Source organism: Grammomys surdaster, unplaced genomic scaffold, assembly GCF_004785775.1.
Source record: "Grammomys surdaster isolate TR1022 unplaced genomic scaffold, NIH_TR_1.0 126059, whole genome shotgun sequence".
In the NCBI taxonomy this organism is placed as follows: domain Eukaryota; kingdom Metazoa; phylum Chordata; class Mammalia; order Rodentia; family Muridae; genus Grammomys; species Grammomys surdaster.
In genome coordinates, this window is record NW_021620869.1 from 2,258,003 (window position 1) to 2,275,616 (window position 17,614).

The 17,614-nt window shown below is 47.5% G+C and overlaps 1 protein-coding gene across 1 annotated transcript in view; it reads left to right on the forward strand.

Moving 5' to 3' along the window:
- Positions 1–1,149: 1,149 nt before the first annotated feature.
- The window catches only part of Kif1a (kinesin family member 1A), an 84,170-nt gene continuing 67,705 nt past the window's right edge, over positions 1,150–17,614 (forward strand). The window contains exon 1 of the mRNA XM_028755315.1: positions 1,150–1,238. The gene's annotated coding sequence lies outside the window, so the exon portion shown is untranslated. The remainder of the gene's footprint in view (positions 1,239–17,614) is intronic.

Consider the following 17,614-nt stretch of genomic DNA (forward strand, 5'->3'; position numbering starts at 1 on the left):
GGGTAGTCTCAGCCAGAAGATGGAGGGTCTGGCTGGTGTTGCTTACAGGGCTCTTGCTGCACAGTTGCGAACTCAGGTTGCCGCACTGTCTCCCTCAGGCCACCGTGGACTAGGTGGACAACCATTTAAAGTGCCCAGCAACTGCCAGGGGAAGAAGATGCTGCTGGCAGGGGCTTTTTGAAGCGGAAGCTTGAAACCCTAATTTTATGGTAACATGACGTCATCACTCCCACCACCGCAGTGCGGGGAGTCCTGGTGGGTGAACTGACCTTAGGTCTTATCGGAGTTACTCAGCCCTGGGTTGGCCTGGTAGTTCACTGAGCTGCGAGCCAACCCTTACTGAAAACGAAAAACCCGAGGAGACTTGGGGTTTGCCGTTGAAGACCCAGGGAAGGGTTGAGGTTTAGGACGGAGTGAAAGTGTGTGATGACTGTCTAAGACCCATGGAACACGGAGGGGAACAAGGAGGAGGCGTCTACCTGATGGAAGGATGTGTGAGGAAAAGAGGTGCAGGTCAACCCGCCGTCTGTGGCGTCATCCTGTCAGCAGAGCTCTCTGCAACGCTCTGACTTTCCACTCGTGATCTGATCCAAAAGCCAGAAGAGATTTTTAAGACCTACCTGTTAACACTTAGAGTCCCGATCCCTAACCCGCCCCTAAATCCCCTCTTCAGTGAAAGATGCCCCTCAACCCCAACCCAGCTTTTTTTTTTTTTTTGGCCCCCCGTACGATAAGTCTGCGTTGATGTCTTTTGGCCCTGCAGATGGATGCTTTACAGTTTTTTTTATGATTTCAATGGAAAACAGCATACGAAGGGTTCGGGGTCTGAAGGCAGGATCAGCTGAACGCCACCGGGTCCCTCTCTTCTGGGAATGAAAGGCACTGCTGAGCGAGGGGGTGCAGCACCCGATTACGGGAGTCCGTCTGCCACCTCTCACTGGTGATGTCAAAACCCAGCCCCAGCCCCCTCCCGTTCCAACCTCATCTCTTCTGCAGCCGCTACGCCCGTCCCTCTCCCTGTGCGACAAACCAGCTGGCGGCTGAGGCTCGGACGCAGCGCGCAGCCAACCAGCGCATCGGGAGGGGCTTGGGGCGGGCCGGGTCGGGGGCGCGGAGCTCGTCACGCGGTGCCACCGTCACAGCACCAAGAGCAGCCAGCAAGAAGCATCAGTTCCAGGCTCGGGGACCCTCTCCGGTACCAGTGCCCATGCACGGCCATCACCAGTGACGCCTGAGAGGTAAGGCTACTGCCCAGTCGGCCTGTCGCCACCCGCCCTCATCATCCCGCACCTGTCCCTGGCATCCGGCACCCTCACTAAATGTGCATCGGGTGGGAGATTCCGGGCCAGCGCCAATGTCCTTGTGGCAGCCCGAAGCGCGGGCTTGGAGCTGCTGCTTCCCTTCCCCCGACCTTCCTCCGCCTCTTAGGAGAACAAAGGGGCGAATTCAGGGGTGTCGGTGCTTCATGCGAGGCTTTTCAGGGGCCCCAGAAAAGACTCCTTTGCTGAGGCGCGACCCTTAGCCCATGTGGGTGGAGGTCGCCAGCTAGGGGAACAAGCGGATCTGGGAACAACCTCCTTTTTCCCCGTGTCCCTCCACTGCAGAGGAGCGACCCAGAGGGATGCGACGGAACCGCGGGGGAGGGGAGGCAGAGATGCCGCGTAGGGACCAGGACCAGGCTGAGGGGCTTCGGGATGGGGGGCGGTTGCTGATCCAGGCCCTACGGGAGAGTGCGCGGGGCAGCCGCTCTGGTCCCCGGTGGGGGAGGGCAGATGCTGGAGCTGACAGCAAAACAGGCGGGCGGGGCGGGGGATGCGGCGCCACAGCCAGGCCACGGGCTTAATGCGCACTTGGTGACTGCCCATCACTCCGAGTGCTCCCGACGCTCCTCCCTCCAGAGACCCCATTTCCCTTCCAGAAAGACAGTGCAGGAGGAACCACCCGCAGACACGCCTGGCGGCTACAAAGCCAGTGTCTCAGTAACAGGTGTGGTCCCGGGCTAGAGGGAGGGGGCTGAGGGACGCGTCGTCTGGGCTGACAGAGGTCTCCGGGTATCTGGTATCAGTTGACTCTAGGAACATTGCCTGTGAAGACCCTCGCATTCCCTTATTAAGCCACTCCTCTCCCCAAATGCGTCCCCGGGGAAGGCCACCGCCCTCTGCTTCCGAAGGGGCAGGGACCACATTAGGGCTAAGAGAGAGGGTGGTTCTGCGGTGCTGTAAGGTGCAGGCTGCTGGGGGCCGCAGGATCGGGAGGGGGAGGGGACAGAGGGATTGCCAAGTCATGGGGCCTGCTGGGCGCCGGCGCGACGTCGCCCGGGCGCGGACCCGATGCGCGCCCACGTCCCCAGGAATGAGGATCCCCCCCCCCACCCCCCGAGACCAGAGGACCGGTCCCCCAGTGGCTAGCCTTCCTAAGAGGGGACCGCATTGCTGGGATTAAAGGCCTGCTAGGGCAAGCGGATTGGATCAAGCGATTGCTGGTGGAGGAGGTGCGGAGAGTCGCTGCCGCGAGCTGGGCTAGTGCTAGTTCAATCCTGGGGACCCGCAGCCTCAGCGCAGGCTCCCGCGGAAGACACGGTCACTCCGAGCTGGCCCAAGGCGGCTGCCAGGGCAACGTGCCCAGCGCCTCTGTCTAAGGAGGCAGCGCCGGCTGCAGGGAAGCTTGGGGTTCAGGGGGGCTGGGGCCGCACCTGCGGCGGCCATTTTGCAGGTGTGGCTGGTCACCTGCGCTAGTCGGGCTGTAGGGTAGGGGTGGACAGGGTAGGCGTGGAGCCGGCAGCAGGGTGTGGTGCAGCAGGGTGAGGTGGGCTGCAGGGTTCAAGGCAGGCTTCAGATCTCTTGCTGTGCACGAGCATGATTCTCGGGGAGGTTCCTTGCTTTTGGTGGGTGGGGTCACTATCTAGGTCTTCTTGGGCAGAGGGCGGCAGGAATCTCGGGGTCTTCTGGGTGTAAAACCTGGGGAGAGCCCTGTTCCCAAGGCAGGGACCCCTACTAGAGGCTTCCCCTTGTAGTGAGGGTGAATCTGAAGGACAGATTGTCCTTCTTGGTCTGTGTGCCACTGGTCAGAGAGGCTGCCTTCAGGGGTCCCAGTGAGAGATTGAGAGCTGGCAATATGCCTGTGGGATCTGTCCCCACTTCCCACCCCCGACCCCCATACTGCTCAGGCCAGATGTGTCTCTTCTCATGTCTGCTAATTTCCTGCTCAGAGGGAGCATGGAATCTGCAGACTGCACCACCTCAGACAGGTGGAGACCTGTGCTCTGCACAAAGCCAGAGCTGATGTGTTGGATTCAGTCCCAGGCCAGTAAGAGGGGATTAGGTGGTCTCAGGATCCAGCCTGTTCTGTCTCTTCTGTCGATTGTGTGTTCTGCAAATACAGCAGGGCAGTCCTTCTGTGGGCATTTGTGCAGGGTTTGGGGGAAGGAGCAGCAAAGACAGGGCAGCAGATGAGGCTGACTGGCCCTAGGAAAAGCCCAGGAGACTGAGGAGAGTTTAAGGAGGATCATCCTGCACAAAACCTGCCTTTGGGCAGTGTCCATGTCTCTAAGAACTGGGAGGGGCTCAGTGCTCACCTGTGGAGAGTAATGGGTCTGAGCCACTGAGCTGGCAGATAAACATATGTTTTGCAGTGTATAGAGGCCTATATGTTCCCTAGAGCATGGATTCCCTGGTTGCACCTGATGTAGCTGACCTGCCTGCCGCCTCACTCCTGAGCCCAAACCAGGGCCATGGGCCCACACTTGCCCTCACTACTACTTTCCCAGGCTGATGGTGACTCAAGGAAGGGCTGGCTGAGGCAGGCCTGTAAGTGAGGGAGCTGCAGAGACAGAGGACCTAGTCAAGGTCAGAAGCAAAGGCTGTCCTTTGCCTCCTGACTCCTCTCAGTGCCTGCCCCTTCAGGGGGCACTTGGTTCCAGATTACCTGCACCAAAACCTTTACACCCTGCATTCAATCTTATCCCAGGAGTAGAGTGGGCAGGCCAAGGCATTCAGATGGTATGGAGCTCCCCCCAACCCCCATGCTGTCTCCTGCTTACATTTCAGGACTCATGTCCACCTACCCAGATAGCCTTAGTCCTTACCCAATGCCAGGGACCCAAAGCGATGACAACGCTGGTTCTAGAAACAAGTGGGCAGTTAGGACCAGTGACACTAAGTAGCTGAGCATTCCTGCTCAGGCTGCCAGTGTTTAGACACTGGTCCCTGCTGAGCCCATCTCAACCTTTCTAAGGGTGGCTGGCAGGCAGAGACAGTGTCCCTGAAATGGAGATACAGATGATTGTGAGCCACTATATGGGTGCTAGGTATTGAACCCAGGTCCTTTGGAAGAGCAGCCAGTGCTCATAACCACTGAGCCATCTCTCCAGCCCCTGGCAAAGACTTACTTGGTCAGGAGGTTTCTTTTCTCTAGACCCCAGATATCCTTTTCTTTAATTGAGTGGGTTTCTTTTGTCTCCAGGGTTCCTCAGCTCGACTGGGACCCCTCTTTCCTGACACCCAAGGCCTGGGAGCCACCTCCCTGTTGGGCCTATTACTGCTAGCCTAAGGCACGCTACCTTCTGTCAGTTGGTCCGAGACTCTGGTCAATTCAAGCCTCTGATTCTTGGCCCCCTTGGCTGCCTGTTTATGGTTTTCTATCTTGCTTTGCTGGGGCACATCCTCATGAGACTGATTGTAAATGACACCTGAATCTGTGAGTGTGAGGGGCACTGCTGACATCCTCGAGGATATGGCTTTATAGGCCTGGGCATCCAGGTACTTATGAGAGTCTTCATCCGTAACTCTCCTCTCTCTGGAATCTTCATTTTCCATGGGGTTCTTCTACCCATGCATTTGGGTAGGTCTCAGTGGGATTTTGTGTTCAAAGATGCTTCTGGGCCATTTCAATGGAAGATCAGGTCTCTTCTTAATAGGTTTTTGGTCCTCCCATCCTTTATCTCCTTTCTTCCTCAGATCCCAGTGTTGCTGCCTCCCCTCCCCCCCCTCCACATTTGTCTCCCTATCTTTTCAGTTCCACGGGCAAATTTAGACATCGCCTTCTAGTTTTTGGATTGAATTCTGTATGTCACCTTTTCTATGCTTGGCCTCTAACACACTGTCTTCATTGATGCTAACATCTCAGAGCGTCCTGCTCTCATAGTTGAAGATGGCTCTTTCTAAAGTGCTTGGTATATAAGCTGAGGCTTGTTTCGTTTGCTTGTTTCGTGTGTCTGTGGCTTCCCTTTCCTATGGGGACCATTTTCTGCTGCTTTACTCAATCGCTGAACTTTGTACATTTGCTCTACTCATAGATGCTGGGGTTCTCCTTGGTACACACATATCTTGGGAGGCCTAGTGACGGAGGAGTGCTTGTGACTCATCTGCTTCCTCTGAGTGGGGCTTTGCCTGGAGCAGGGATCTTTTGCAGGCTCAGGCCAAGGTGATGAGGTGGCTGCTGCCAACTTACCTACCTAGCAACAGAGTTTCGGTCCCAGTCTCTGCCTTAAAGGCTGTGCACACTCTTTAATATTTGTGGAAAAAAAGCATATAGCTGCCCGCAGATGGTCCCAGTAGCACTACGTATTTTGAGGTGGACAAGGACAGTGGGATAGAGTTTCAGGTTGAGCTAGGTGTGTCTTCCTCTGGATTCTTTGGGTGCCCAAACGTGAACCCTGGGAAGAATAGCACACAATCACCACCCCCAACACCAGCCTTTGCTTCATTGTATCACTTCAGGGCATCCATGGTCTTTACTCATTGCTGGGATGCCCCTAGTGTGCTTTCTCCCATTTTATGAGGTCTCAGTGTGACTAGCAGGCGTGTGTGCCATCCAGTGTGATTGTCAATTGGCTGAGGGTTCCCATCTCACTCTTTGGGGGTTTTGGGTGTGGCCTGGCCTGTCTTTAACTCTGTGCATCCATTGAGATATGAAGAAAACCCCATTTTAGATTTCCCCCTCTCATATTCTTTGAGATGATTCAGTGTTCAGGAAGAGGAATCCGTTGATGCCATATTCTTTGTCTCTGGAGAGTGTGCGTGTGTGAGTGCATGCATGCATACATGTGTGTGTGTGTGTGTGTGTGTGTGTGTGTGTGTTTGTGTGTGCACATCACTCCACTGACTTATCTTAAAGGTAGGTAGATCCCTAGGTAAAGACTGCCAGGTTGCTAGGGAGGCCCTCAGGTGTTCTCTGCAGTCTCATCCTTCCCTGGTGGCCAAGAGCACCTGCTATTCATGCTCACCTGACTTGTCTGTCTTCTGCATGTGACTTGATTCGAGTCTTATAGCTATCATGCAATACTTGAGACCATATAGCTACTAAAACAGAGGGACTCATTTGGCCAACAGTCAAAGAGCATGGTGCCTGCTTTCTTCGCTCAGCAACGGTGAAGGACTTATACTGCATCTAACAGCTAAAACTATCCCACTCAAGACAGAACGAGTGTGTCAGAGAGCTTGATTTTATACCAAAGTTGTTGCCGTGGTGAGCCATGAACCCCTGAACCCACGGATCATCCATTTCCTCATTCTAAAGATGCATTAACACATGACTCTGGGGATTAGGTTTGAGTCATGGCTGCGCTCTCAGCCATTGCATCATGGTTGTCTCCTGCCCACTGTCCACAGAGATTTGACATTTCCTTGCTCTCCCTGTGCACAGCACCGTCCCATGCTGATATAGAAGCCTGAAATACACAGATGCATCCTGGTCCATGCCACTCTCAGATGCCCCAATGTGGACTATGTTCCCTAGCTCAGGAGTCCCCAAGGGGGCTCAGTTTCCCTTTGACTCTGCCATTCCCACGCTCCACAGTAGCCTTCCCCGCCACTGTGCACTTTGCCTTTGAGAGAGCTCACCCTTTCCCCACCCACTGGAGTGTAGTGTGATGTTACCCTAGCTACCCTTTTAAAAAATTAAATATATAGATATTTACTATCTTGTGTGTATGTGTATATATGTGTGCACATGTACACATTCGTGCAGGTGTTTGTGAGCATGTGTGCACACCCAGAGGTATGCAGAGGTCTAAGGAGGGTTTGGAGTCCTGATCTACTCTTCCCCATCTTGCTCTTTGAGTTAATAGTCTCTTACTGACTTTAGCTTACCATTTTTTCAGCTAGGCTGGTGGTATCCCTCCCTGCATCACCCTGTCTATCTATCTATCTATCTATCTATCTATCTATCTATCTATCTATCTATCTATCTACCATCTATCATCCATCCATCTATTCATCTATTTATCTATCATCTGTCTATTCATTTGTCTATCATCTACCATCTGTCTGCCTATCATCCATCTATTATCTATCTGTCTATCTATCTATCTATCTATCTATTATCTATCATCTATCTAATCTATCATCCATCTATCCATCTATCCATCTGACTGTCCATCCATCCATCCATCCATCCATCCATCCATCCATCCATCCGTGATCACAGGTAGCTCAGAATGATCTTGAACTTGCTTTAAGTAGAAGATGACCTTAAACCCCTCATCTTTTTGTCTCCTTTTCAAATGCTGGTATTACAGGAGTTGGTTCCCCACAGCCAGCTTCCCACTCGGTTACCAGTACCACACTGTATCTCCTCATTTACCTCCCAAGACTCAATGTGTACGCTTGAAGCCACATAGGCTACAACTCCACAGAGACCTGCTTTTCCTATACATGTGATAAAGTTTAGTTTATGGAATGTGCACAGTGCAGATGAACACTAGTTCATAGTCCAGTGAAGCTATGATAATAATAAACCTTAACAAATTTAAAACATGGAAAGTGCTTAGTTTTGCAGATTTCCATTTAATATTCTTTGGTCATGGTTGACCCCAGGTAGCAGAATCCAAATGGTTAACTGCTCTTACAACAAACACCCAAAAGAATTGACTTACAAAGGGAGAAGGCTTAGTAAGGCTCAGAGTTTAGGTGTGAGGTTGCACAGCCGCATTGCATTGGAACTGTGTGAAGATATCATGGCAGGAGTTCACTATGGGCAAGGCCATTTTTGACCTCATGTTTAGGAGAGGAGGAGAGAGGGCTATGGTCCTATTCCTTTCAAGTACTTCCTCAGTGACTGAAAGACCACCCATCACGTCCTCTCCTAAATGTCATGTCACCTCCCAGTAGTGTAAACGGGAGTCACACGGTCAGATGCAAATTGTACCCTGGGACAGTGAGTCAGTGGTCTGTTTCCCTTCAGTCTTCTTACTGCTGCCCCTAGTATCTCATTCTCCCACACACATTTTAAGAAGAAAGTTGCCAAATTTAAGAAAAGAGATTAAGAGATCATTTGAAATTTTGCTGAAGTTCTAGATTAATCTACATAAAAATCAACATTCTTGAGATTTTTGTTTTCCACAAAAGGTCATAGTTCAGGACAGGGAGGTGGCTCAACTGGTGCCAGGCAAACAGGACAACTTGAATTCAATGCCCAGCACTTGTAACCTAAGTGTTGGGGAGCTTGGGACAGGAAGGCTCCTGGGGCAAGCAAGCCAGCCAGCCTTGCTGAGTGGGTGAGCTACAGGGTCAGTGAGACTTCTGCCCTCCTCATGCGCCTGCGCGCGCTCGCACACACACACACACACACACACGCACGCACGCACGCACGCACGCACACACGCACGCACACTACACGTGCACAAAATCAGAAAGGAAAAGGTCACAGTTCTTTATTTAGATCTTCTGTCATGTTTCTGGCAAAGTTTTAAATTTTTCTTCATGAAAATTTCATGGGTTCTTTAGCGATGATCTTTAGGTACTTTGGAGTTTGGTTATTACTTTAAATGGAATTGTAAAGTGTTTCAAATTCTCTGGCCTGGTGTGTGTGTGGCCTGGTGTATATCTGGCCTGGTGTGTATCTGGCCTGGTGTGTATCGACAGACATGTAGATTTCCAATGATCCTGCTGAAGCTTTGCACTCACTCATGATTGGTGGGAAATCTTGGTGTCTATGCAAATGAGCAAATAAACTAAGTGGTGACTATCTCTGCTCTCTCCCTTTCTCTCTCCCTCTCTTTCTCTCTCGGCTTTGTTTACTGTTTTTCCTGCCTTACTGTGTGGCTGGAACCTCTGCAACAGTTAAGTAAAAATGGGTTGGTCCTAAACTTTTTATAGATGGAACATTATTTTCCAAGTCACCAACAAGTATAATGTTTGGGTGGGTTTCAGTGGACGGCTTCTGGGATTTAAAAATCAATTTTCTTTAAATGTTGCTGAGAGAGTTATCATACGTGGGTGTAGAAGACTACTGATTTATTTATTTTTTAAAAGATCTGTTAAGGGTGTCATATATTCCTCCCATTTTTGGGGAGTGTGTGATGAATCACAATGACAGATGCCACTGTTAAGATTTATCCCGATATTTCAGGAGTTCCAGATTTTCTTACTAATTAAAATCTTAAAATTAGATTTTTCTACTTCTCTGTTGTGTGTGTTTGTGTACTTGAGAGCCGTGGCCATGTCTGTAGAGTCCAGAAGACAACTTTTGTTGGTTGGTTCTCACCTTCCACCATGTAGGCGCCTGTCATTGAACTCAGAGGGCTGGAAGAGTGGCGATTGCCTCAACCCACTGAGCTACCTTGCCTCTCCAGTGCTAATTCATCTGGACTGAGATTCAGATTATGTTCATCAATGAAATTGACTTATAATATCTATTTTTCTAATTTTCCTTGCTCAATTTGTCACCAAAGTTGTGTCATTCTCAGTGAATAAATTGGAAATATATACTTTCTGCATCTCTCTTCTTTGCCCTCTTGCGAAGTCTATATAAAATTTGAATTATTGGGAGATGGTTTTGCAGTTAAAAACATTGGCTGCTCTTCCAGTGGTCCTGAGTCCAACTCTCAGAAACCATGTGGTGGCTCACAGTCATCTGTAATGGGATCTGAGGCCCTCTTCTGGCATGCAGATGCACATATGATAAAGTAATCATATATATTAAGTAAGTAAATAAATGAATCTTTTGAAAAAAATTTTAATTATTATTTTTAAGATGTATGGTATAATACACTTATAAAACACTAGTTTTTCAGAAATTTATGTATTTATTATTATATAATTATATTTATATAATAATTATAATATAATAATTATTATTTATATTATTTAATTTAGTTCTTTTCTTGAGGTTGATTTTTGCTCTGTTGCCCAGATTAGTATCAATTTACTGGGCTCAGGTGCATCCTGCCTCAGCCTCTTCACTGCTGGAAATGCAGACACACACCATGGTTCCAAGGCTGGTGGATAAATTTTTAAATAATTGATTCAATTTTATGTAATAACATAGAAAAAATTGTGTTTTTGCTGACTGGCTTTTCCCTAGTTACAGCTCTTCCTGCTTCTTGGAACATCTAGTATTTATTGGCTCTAAGTGTGGTTTTTTTTCTACTGTGGTTCTGAGTTAGACACTTTGCTTCTAGAGCACATTGGAAAGTTGTTCTGGCAGGGTGCAGCTCTCTAGAGGGACAGTTGTGTCCATCAAAGCCCATTAAACTTTTTCTAGAGTAGATATCTAGGGTAGACTTCCTTCAGGGAGGACTAGAGTCACTCAAAGAACACAGGATTCTTCGGTGTCTCCACTGAATGCCTGGGGTGGAGAGGACTCTATCTTGGCTGACGGCATTACAAATACCTCCTTACTTGGTGCAAGCTTTGGGGATTATTTGGCCTTCAGCTGCTTTGTCCTTTTGTCTCTGGGTCACATGGGCATGGATTGTCACTGCAAGGTTTAGGGGCACCACGGGCAAATATTTGGAGTTGAGAGCAGTCTCTTTCTTTCCAGAACTATACAACTTCCTCACCCACCCAAACTCTGAGAGCTAAGTCTCTGTGACTCTGTCCTGGTTGGAAGTGGAAGCCCCATTATGGTTGCTAATAGTATTTTTGTAATTGTTGACTAAGAATTTCTGTAGCTTCATCACGACTTCTTTGGCGTATCCATTATTTAAGGGTTTATTTTTAAAATTTCTAAATATGTGGGTTAGGGTTTTTGTTGTTAATGTTTAGTTTGTTTTCAAGGGAAGTGATCCATTTGATACAATATAAGTTATTGGGAGTTACTTCGTGGTCTGCTAAGTTTTAAATTTCTAAAAGTTCACATTTTACCCTATTGCTTTCCGTTACTGCTTTCTTTAGTAAACATTATGGCAACTGTGTCTGGGCATTTAAAACTCTGGCATCATTTAGGGAGTCATCCCTGCCTGCCTGTCTCCACTGCCTGCCCCAATCCCTTGACTCTAGTAAAATTAATTGCTTGGCAGTCTATGCTTTTGAGCTTACATGTGTCTGACCATCTGACCTGGGGAGATGGGAGAAGGGGGGCGTGGGTGGTGGTACTTTATAGGAAGACTTGTGATTGTTCTTGCAGGGGCTTCAGACTTGATGCTGAGATCAGCTTGGGTGCCATGGATCTCAATTGGAAACTGCAACTCCATGGGGACCAGCCATGGCCTCAGACTCTTAGACACTCTTGCTTTGCTATTCTTTGTGTCCTTGTGTCTCCACGTCATTGAAACAATCCCCTGTGTGTGTCCCTTTAGTAGTGTACCGATCTCTCCAGCCTTGCAGTCCTTGAGGGTGGAGCTTTGAAGGCTCAGCTGTCCTGTGGTAGTGCTTGTAGTCATGAGTGGTCCCAATTCTTTGGTGCCTGGCATCCACAAGGGCACTTGACTTCCTGCTGATGTGGCGTTCTTATTTCAGGAGTGCTGTTTATGCATTTTTCATTCAGTTTTGTTTCCTGAGTAGTTTTCTCACTTGTTTCTGATGTGTTATTTGTCCTGGATTTCCAGGTGCTCCGTAATGTGGGTCAGAGGTGGCTGTCACCTCTAATGTTCTTCTATCTACTGAGAAATGTCCATTTTAGTGAGAAGACTTACTCTTGTCCACACACACATAGACACACGCACACACACATGCACACACACACAAATATTTGACAACCAAAAATGAGTCTTTTGTTCTTGTGTGCCTGGAGAATGTGGATCAGGCTCCAAAACTCCATCAGCTTCCCAAATGCTGAGATTACAGGTGTGTGTGTGTGTGTGTGTGTGTGTGTGTGTGTGTGTGTGTTAGGACACCCAGTTTGGTTTTTCGAGACAGGGTTTCTTTGTGTAGCCCTGGCTGTCCTGGAGCTCAATATGTAGTCCAGGCAGGCCTTGAACTCATAGAGACCCACCTGCCTCTGCCCTCCCAGGCTAAAAATAATTCTTTTTAAGTTCATATGCACATAAAAGAATCAAACAATGTACCAAATTTATTTAGAAAAGTCACCGGTTTTTACTTCCTGTCTCAATTATTTCACCTGTGTAAGTTTTTTTTTTTAAGTTATTTTTCTTTCGCAAAATAATGGGCTTACCCTGACAGTTCTCACTGTTTTAAGCACTGTGTGAAGAGACAGTTAAAGCGTTTACACTTGTGTTTTGTTTATTTCAATGTCTTGGTTTTAGCGTTCACTCAGTCATGCTCTCTACTCTGAAATTCCACTGGAAAAGAAAGCGAACTAGACCTAAAGATGAGAACTGGGCCTTCTGTGAGGAGGATGAGCAAGAGGGAACATGGAGCTACAGAACAACCAAATCAGTACCCATCAAAAGGAAGAAAGCCACTATCAAGGGAAAATAAATCCGGAAAGAAAGAAAGAAAGAAAGAAAGAAAGAAAGAAAGAAAGAAAGAAAGAAAGAAAAGATCCTTGATGAACATAGAAGTCAAAATCTTCAACCAAATACCCAGCAAGTCAAATCACGGTAGCAATCTTCCCCAACGTCACACTGTAAAGTGATAAAGATGGAGAGAGACTGCTTGGTGGTTGACAGGTCTTGTTGCTCATGGAAAGGCTCAGTTCCCAGCTCCACGCTATGGTGCACAACCATCCACAACTCCAATTTTTTTCCAAGCATTGGGAAGATAATATACCACAGTCAAATGACATTCTTTGCAGAGATGCAGAGATAGTTTAATATCTATCTGTCACCAAAGCCAGTCACCATCAACAAAAAATGTTGTCTCAGTAGATAAATAAAGCATGGCAGGTGATAAAATTCAACATCCTTTATGAACAAACAAACAAACGAACTATATTGAACAGACTAGATTCATAATGAATGTGATGTGATAAAGGCCTTTACTAATAAGCTTGCAACTAACATTACATTCAATGGGGAAAAGCTGAGAGCTTCATCTAAGCCCTGAGCAAGGGAAAGCTTCCGTCATTACCACTTTTTTAAGATTTTTTTTTAGATGTATTTATTTTAGGTGTTTGAATGTTTTGCCTGCTTGTATGCATGTATGCCCAGTGCTCACAGAGGTCGGTAGAGGGCACTGGATTCCCCGGAGTTGGAGTTTTGAATGGTTGTGACCCATAGTGTAGTGCTGGGAACTGAACCTCTGCAAGAGGAACAAGAGCTTTTGACCACTGAGCAGTGTCTCTCCAGCTTCATCATCTTACAGTGTAATGCTGGGAAAAAATTCTATCTCAAAAATTACAAAACACTGGTGAAAGACACTGAAGATGATACAATATCGACACATCCATATCCACCCACTGAGCACACGCACGCACACACACACACACACATCCCAAACACCAATCACCCCAATACACACACACCCCAAACACCAATCACCCCAATACACACACACACACACACACACACACAATATATATATATATATATATATATAGCTATTTCTGTTAAAATGTCCATATCTTCTGAAAAAATTTAGATTCAATGTAATCCCCATCTAAATGACAGTGACAACTGGAGTGGTTACACATGCCAGTAATGCCAGTAGTCCCAGCATTTGGGAGGTGGAGGCAAGAGGTTTAGGATACTATTCAAGGTTATCTTCAGTTACTTAGAAAGTTTGGAGCCAGCAAGGGTTATAAGAGACCTTGCCTCAAAAATAAAGCAAACACACCAATGATATTCTTCAAAGAAAAAAAATAGTACTTATTTCCAGGGAACCAAAATAAACCCTAAATATTCAAGGCTATCTTGAGCAAAAAGAACAAAGCAGAAGCGATTATAATACCTTATTTCAAAATACACTTCATATCTATTGTAATCTAAACAGCATGACAGCAGTGTAAATGCAGATGCACAGGCAAATTGAACAGGTTGAAGAGCTAGAGGTGACCCCATATCTGCAGCCCATTGTTTGGACAAGGCTATAAGGACAACCACACACTGGGCTGAGCATGGGGTACACACCTTTAATCCCAGCACTTGGGAGGCAGAGACAGGTGGATTTCTGTGAGTTTGAGGCCAGTCTTGTCTACCTAGTGCATTCCAGGACTGCCGGAACTATCTAGAGAGACCCTATCTCAAAATAAATAAAAACAAATAAACCACAAATAAACCAGCCAACCAACCAATCAACCAAACCAATCAACCAACCAATCTACTAAACAAACAAACCAACGATCAACCAACCAACCAACCAAACAAACAAATAACCAATCAACCAACTAACCCACCAACCAAACAACTTACCAACCAACCAACCAACCAACCAACCAACCAACCAACCAACCAACCGAAGAAACATACAAACAAGCAAACAAAAACAAAAATAATACACACACAGGGAAAGGACACTTTCACAAATGGTGGGTGCTTAGACAATTAGCTGTCCATGAGCAGAATGAAACTAGACCCTGTCTCTCACTCAGTACAAATATCTCCAAATAGGTTAAGTACTTATACGAAAGCTCTGATGTGTGACTATACTGGTGACATAGGAGGAATGCTCCCTGACATTACAATCAGAAAGGAGCTTTTAGAAAAGACCCAATTGTATCTGAAGCAAAGGCAAGGGTAGGCAAATGGGAGTCGTTTGGCTGCTGTGTAGCAAGAGCAATCAGGAACCACCACCTGACAGAGCAGGTAGCAGCGAGTGGCTCTGTTGGTGGCTGCTTCTGAGGTTCATGGCTATGCTAAGCATTGCTTGTCTGTTGTCTCTGGGCTGCTTTGAAAGAGAAATTTCCTGTATTTCTGGATGCTTGAAGACCTTGCTGAGGTGTGTTCAGTGTCTGACTCAGACCTACTCTCTGACACCTTCTTGCTATGTCCTCACATGGGGAATGGTTCTCTCTCTGGCCTCCTTTGTGAGTGAGCCAGGCCACCATGGAGGCCTCACTCTCTTGACTCAACTACTTTCCAGATGTTCCCACACTTCAGAGTTTGGGGTCTCAGTACATGAATCTGAGAGGGACATTCAGACTAAGCCTCCCACCCCACCTGACCTCTGACCTCTGACCTCTTTAGCTTTTGGATTTCCACGGCACGCTTTCCACTGACTGCTGGTCCTGCTCATTTACAGTTCTGTCTAGGTCTTCACCTCTCCATTTCATTAATTGCATTTTTTTTTTCAGTTTGAGACTTTCCTTGCATTTCTTTGTAGTTTCCAAACCAGGGCTGGAGGCATGGATCTGAAGCTAGAGTCCTTGTTGCTCCTGCAAAGGATCCAGGTTTCGTTCCCAGCACCCACATGGTGACTCACACCCATCCATATATAACTCCAGGTTGAGGGGTTCTGTAGAATGGTAGAGTGTGCAGTTTTTCCCCCTTTTGAAATTTTGGTTTTCCTCTTCATGTTCTTTGATGCCCAGCAACTTTTTGTTTCAATGACATTTCCCAGACTCTTTAAAAAATATTGATTGCTTTTATTTTATGTGTATAAGTCTTTTGGCTGCATATCTGTATATGTGTGTACCATAGGCATACCTGGAGCCTTGGGAGGATACCAGAAGGAGGCATTGGATCCTCTGGAACTAGAATCACAGATGACTGTGAGATACCATGTGGGTGTTGGGAACTGAATCCAGGTCCTCTTCGAGAGCAGCAAGCTTTTTAAACTGCTGAGCCATCTCTCCAGCCACAAGTCTTGTGACTTTTGATATAAAAGCTTACATGACTGATGGAGATGCTGTCCACACCCTGACATTGCTGTGCCCTACCACAGATGTCTCACCTCATCCACGAGCTCCAGTCTCAGATCAGTTGAGGCCAGGTGGTTACAGGTCTCACGGATGGGGCCTTGTCTGCTGGGCTCTGCTGTACATCCCTAGGCCCCCAAGACTGGCTTCCATAGCCCCTGTAGCACTTGCCTAACACTGTGGAGATCTTTAACTTTCCGATGCTCTTGGGTTGAGCTCTTAAGTTCTATACCTTGGGTCCAGAACTTGCCAGATGTCTTCTGGGCAGAGCTGCCTGTGTCCACCTTGTCATTCCACGTCCTCTGAGATCTTGGCTTCCTGTTTGTTTCTCAACCACAGCACTGCAGGTTTTTCTGTCACTCAGCAACAGCTCTTTGCCTGGAAAGACTCCAGTCTTTCAGCCGCCCACCCCCGTGTCCAGAATGCAAATGGGCTGGGAGCCAGCACTGTTCAGTGTTTTCTGTCCCTGCGGCCGGCCCCTGTAGCCCCTGTATCCCCTGCCCTAGAATCTTGGTCTGTTCCTCACACTGCTTCAGTGACTTGCTGCAGATTTGAACATTTTATCTGCACCAGATCCCCCCCTGCCTGTGACAGGAATGCCAGCTCTGGAGGCAGTGTTTTGTCTGAGTGGAACAGCCTTTGTGGTTGTATTTCCAAGAGAAAGTTCTAGCTTATGGTTAAATATGGCATAGCCAGTTGTCCATATTAACCTTAATGTAGTTTTCATTGCATGTGTGTGAGTGTTTTGCCTGCATGTATGTTTGTGTACCACATGTGTGTAGTGCCCATGAAGGTCAGTAAAGGACATTAGAGCAACAAATGGCTGGGAGCTGCTGACTGGGTTCTGGAACTCAGACCTGGGTCCTCTGATACAGCAGCAAGTACTCCTAACTGCTGGGCCACCTCTTCAGTCCCCCGGCACTGACCTTGTAAAACATGACGAGAGAGAGAGAGAGAGAGAGAGAGAGAGAGAGAGAGAGAGAGAGAGAGAGGGAGAGAGGGAGGCAGAGTCTATGGACCTACTTTCTCTACAGAGCTCCCCTCCCCCATTCGGGTGTCAGCTTTGATTGTCAAGTTGGCACAGCCTAGGCCAGTGGGTCTCAACCTTCCTAATGCTGAAACCCTTTAACACAGTTCCTCATGTTGTGGTGACCCCAACCATAAAATTATTTATTTGTTTCTTTTAAATGAATGTTTGGCCTTTTAAAAAAGACTTATTCACTTATTTTATGTATATGAATACACTGTAGCTGTTTTCAGACACACCAGTAGAGGGCATCAGATCCTATTACAGATGGTTGTGGGCCACCATGTGGTTGCTGGGAATTGAGCTCAGGACCTCTGGAAGAGCAGTCAGTGCTCTTAACCGTGGAGCCATCTCTCTAGCTCTATAAAATTATTTTTGTTGCTAATTCATAACAGTAATTTTGCTACAGTTATGAATTGTGATGTGAATATCTGTGGTTTCTAATGGCCTTAAGTGACCCGTGTGAAAAGGTCATCAAACTCCCAATGGGGTCACGACCCACAGACTGAGAACCAGTGGCCTAGAGCCATCTGAGAGGAAAGCCTGGGTTGGGGAATTGCCTAAATCAGGTTTCCTGTGCGCATGTCTATGGGGAACTGTCTTGATTACTACTTGCTGCAGGAGGGACCAGCCCACTGTGAGCGGCACCACCCCTAGGCAGGCAGACCAGCC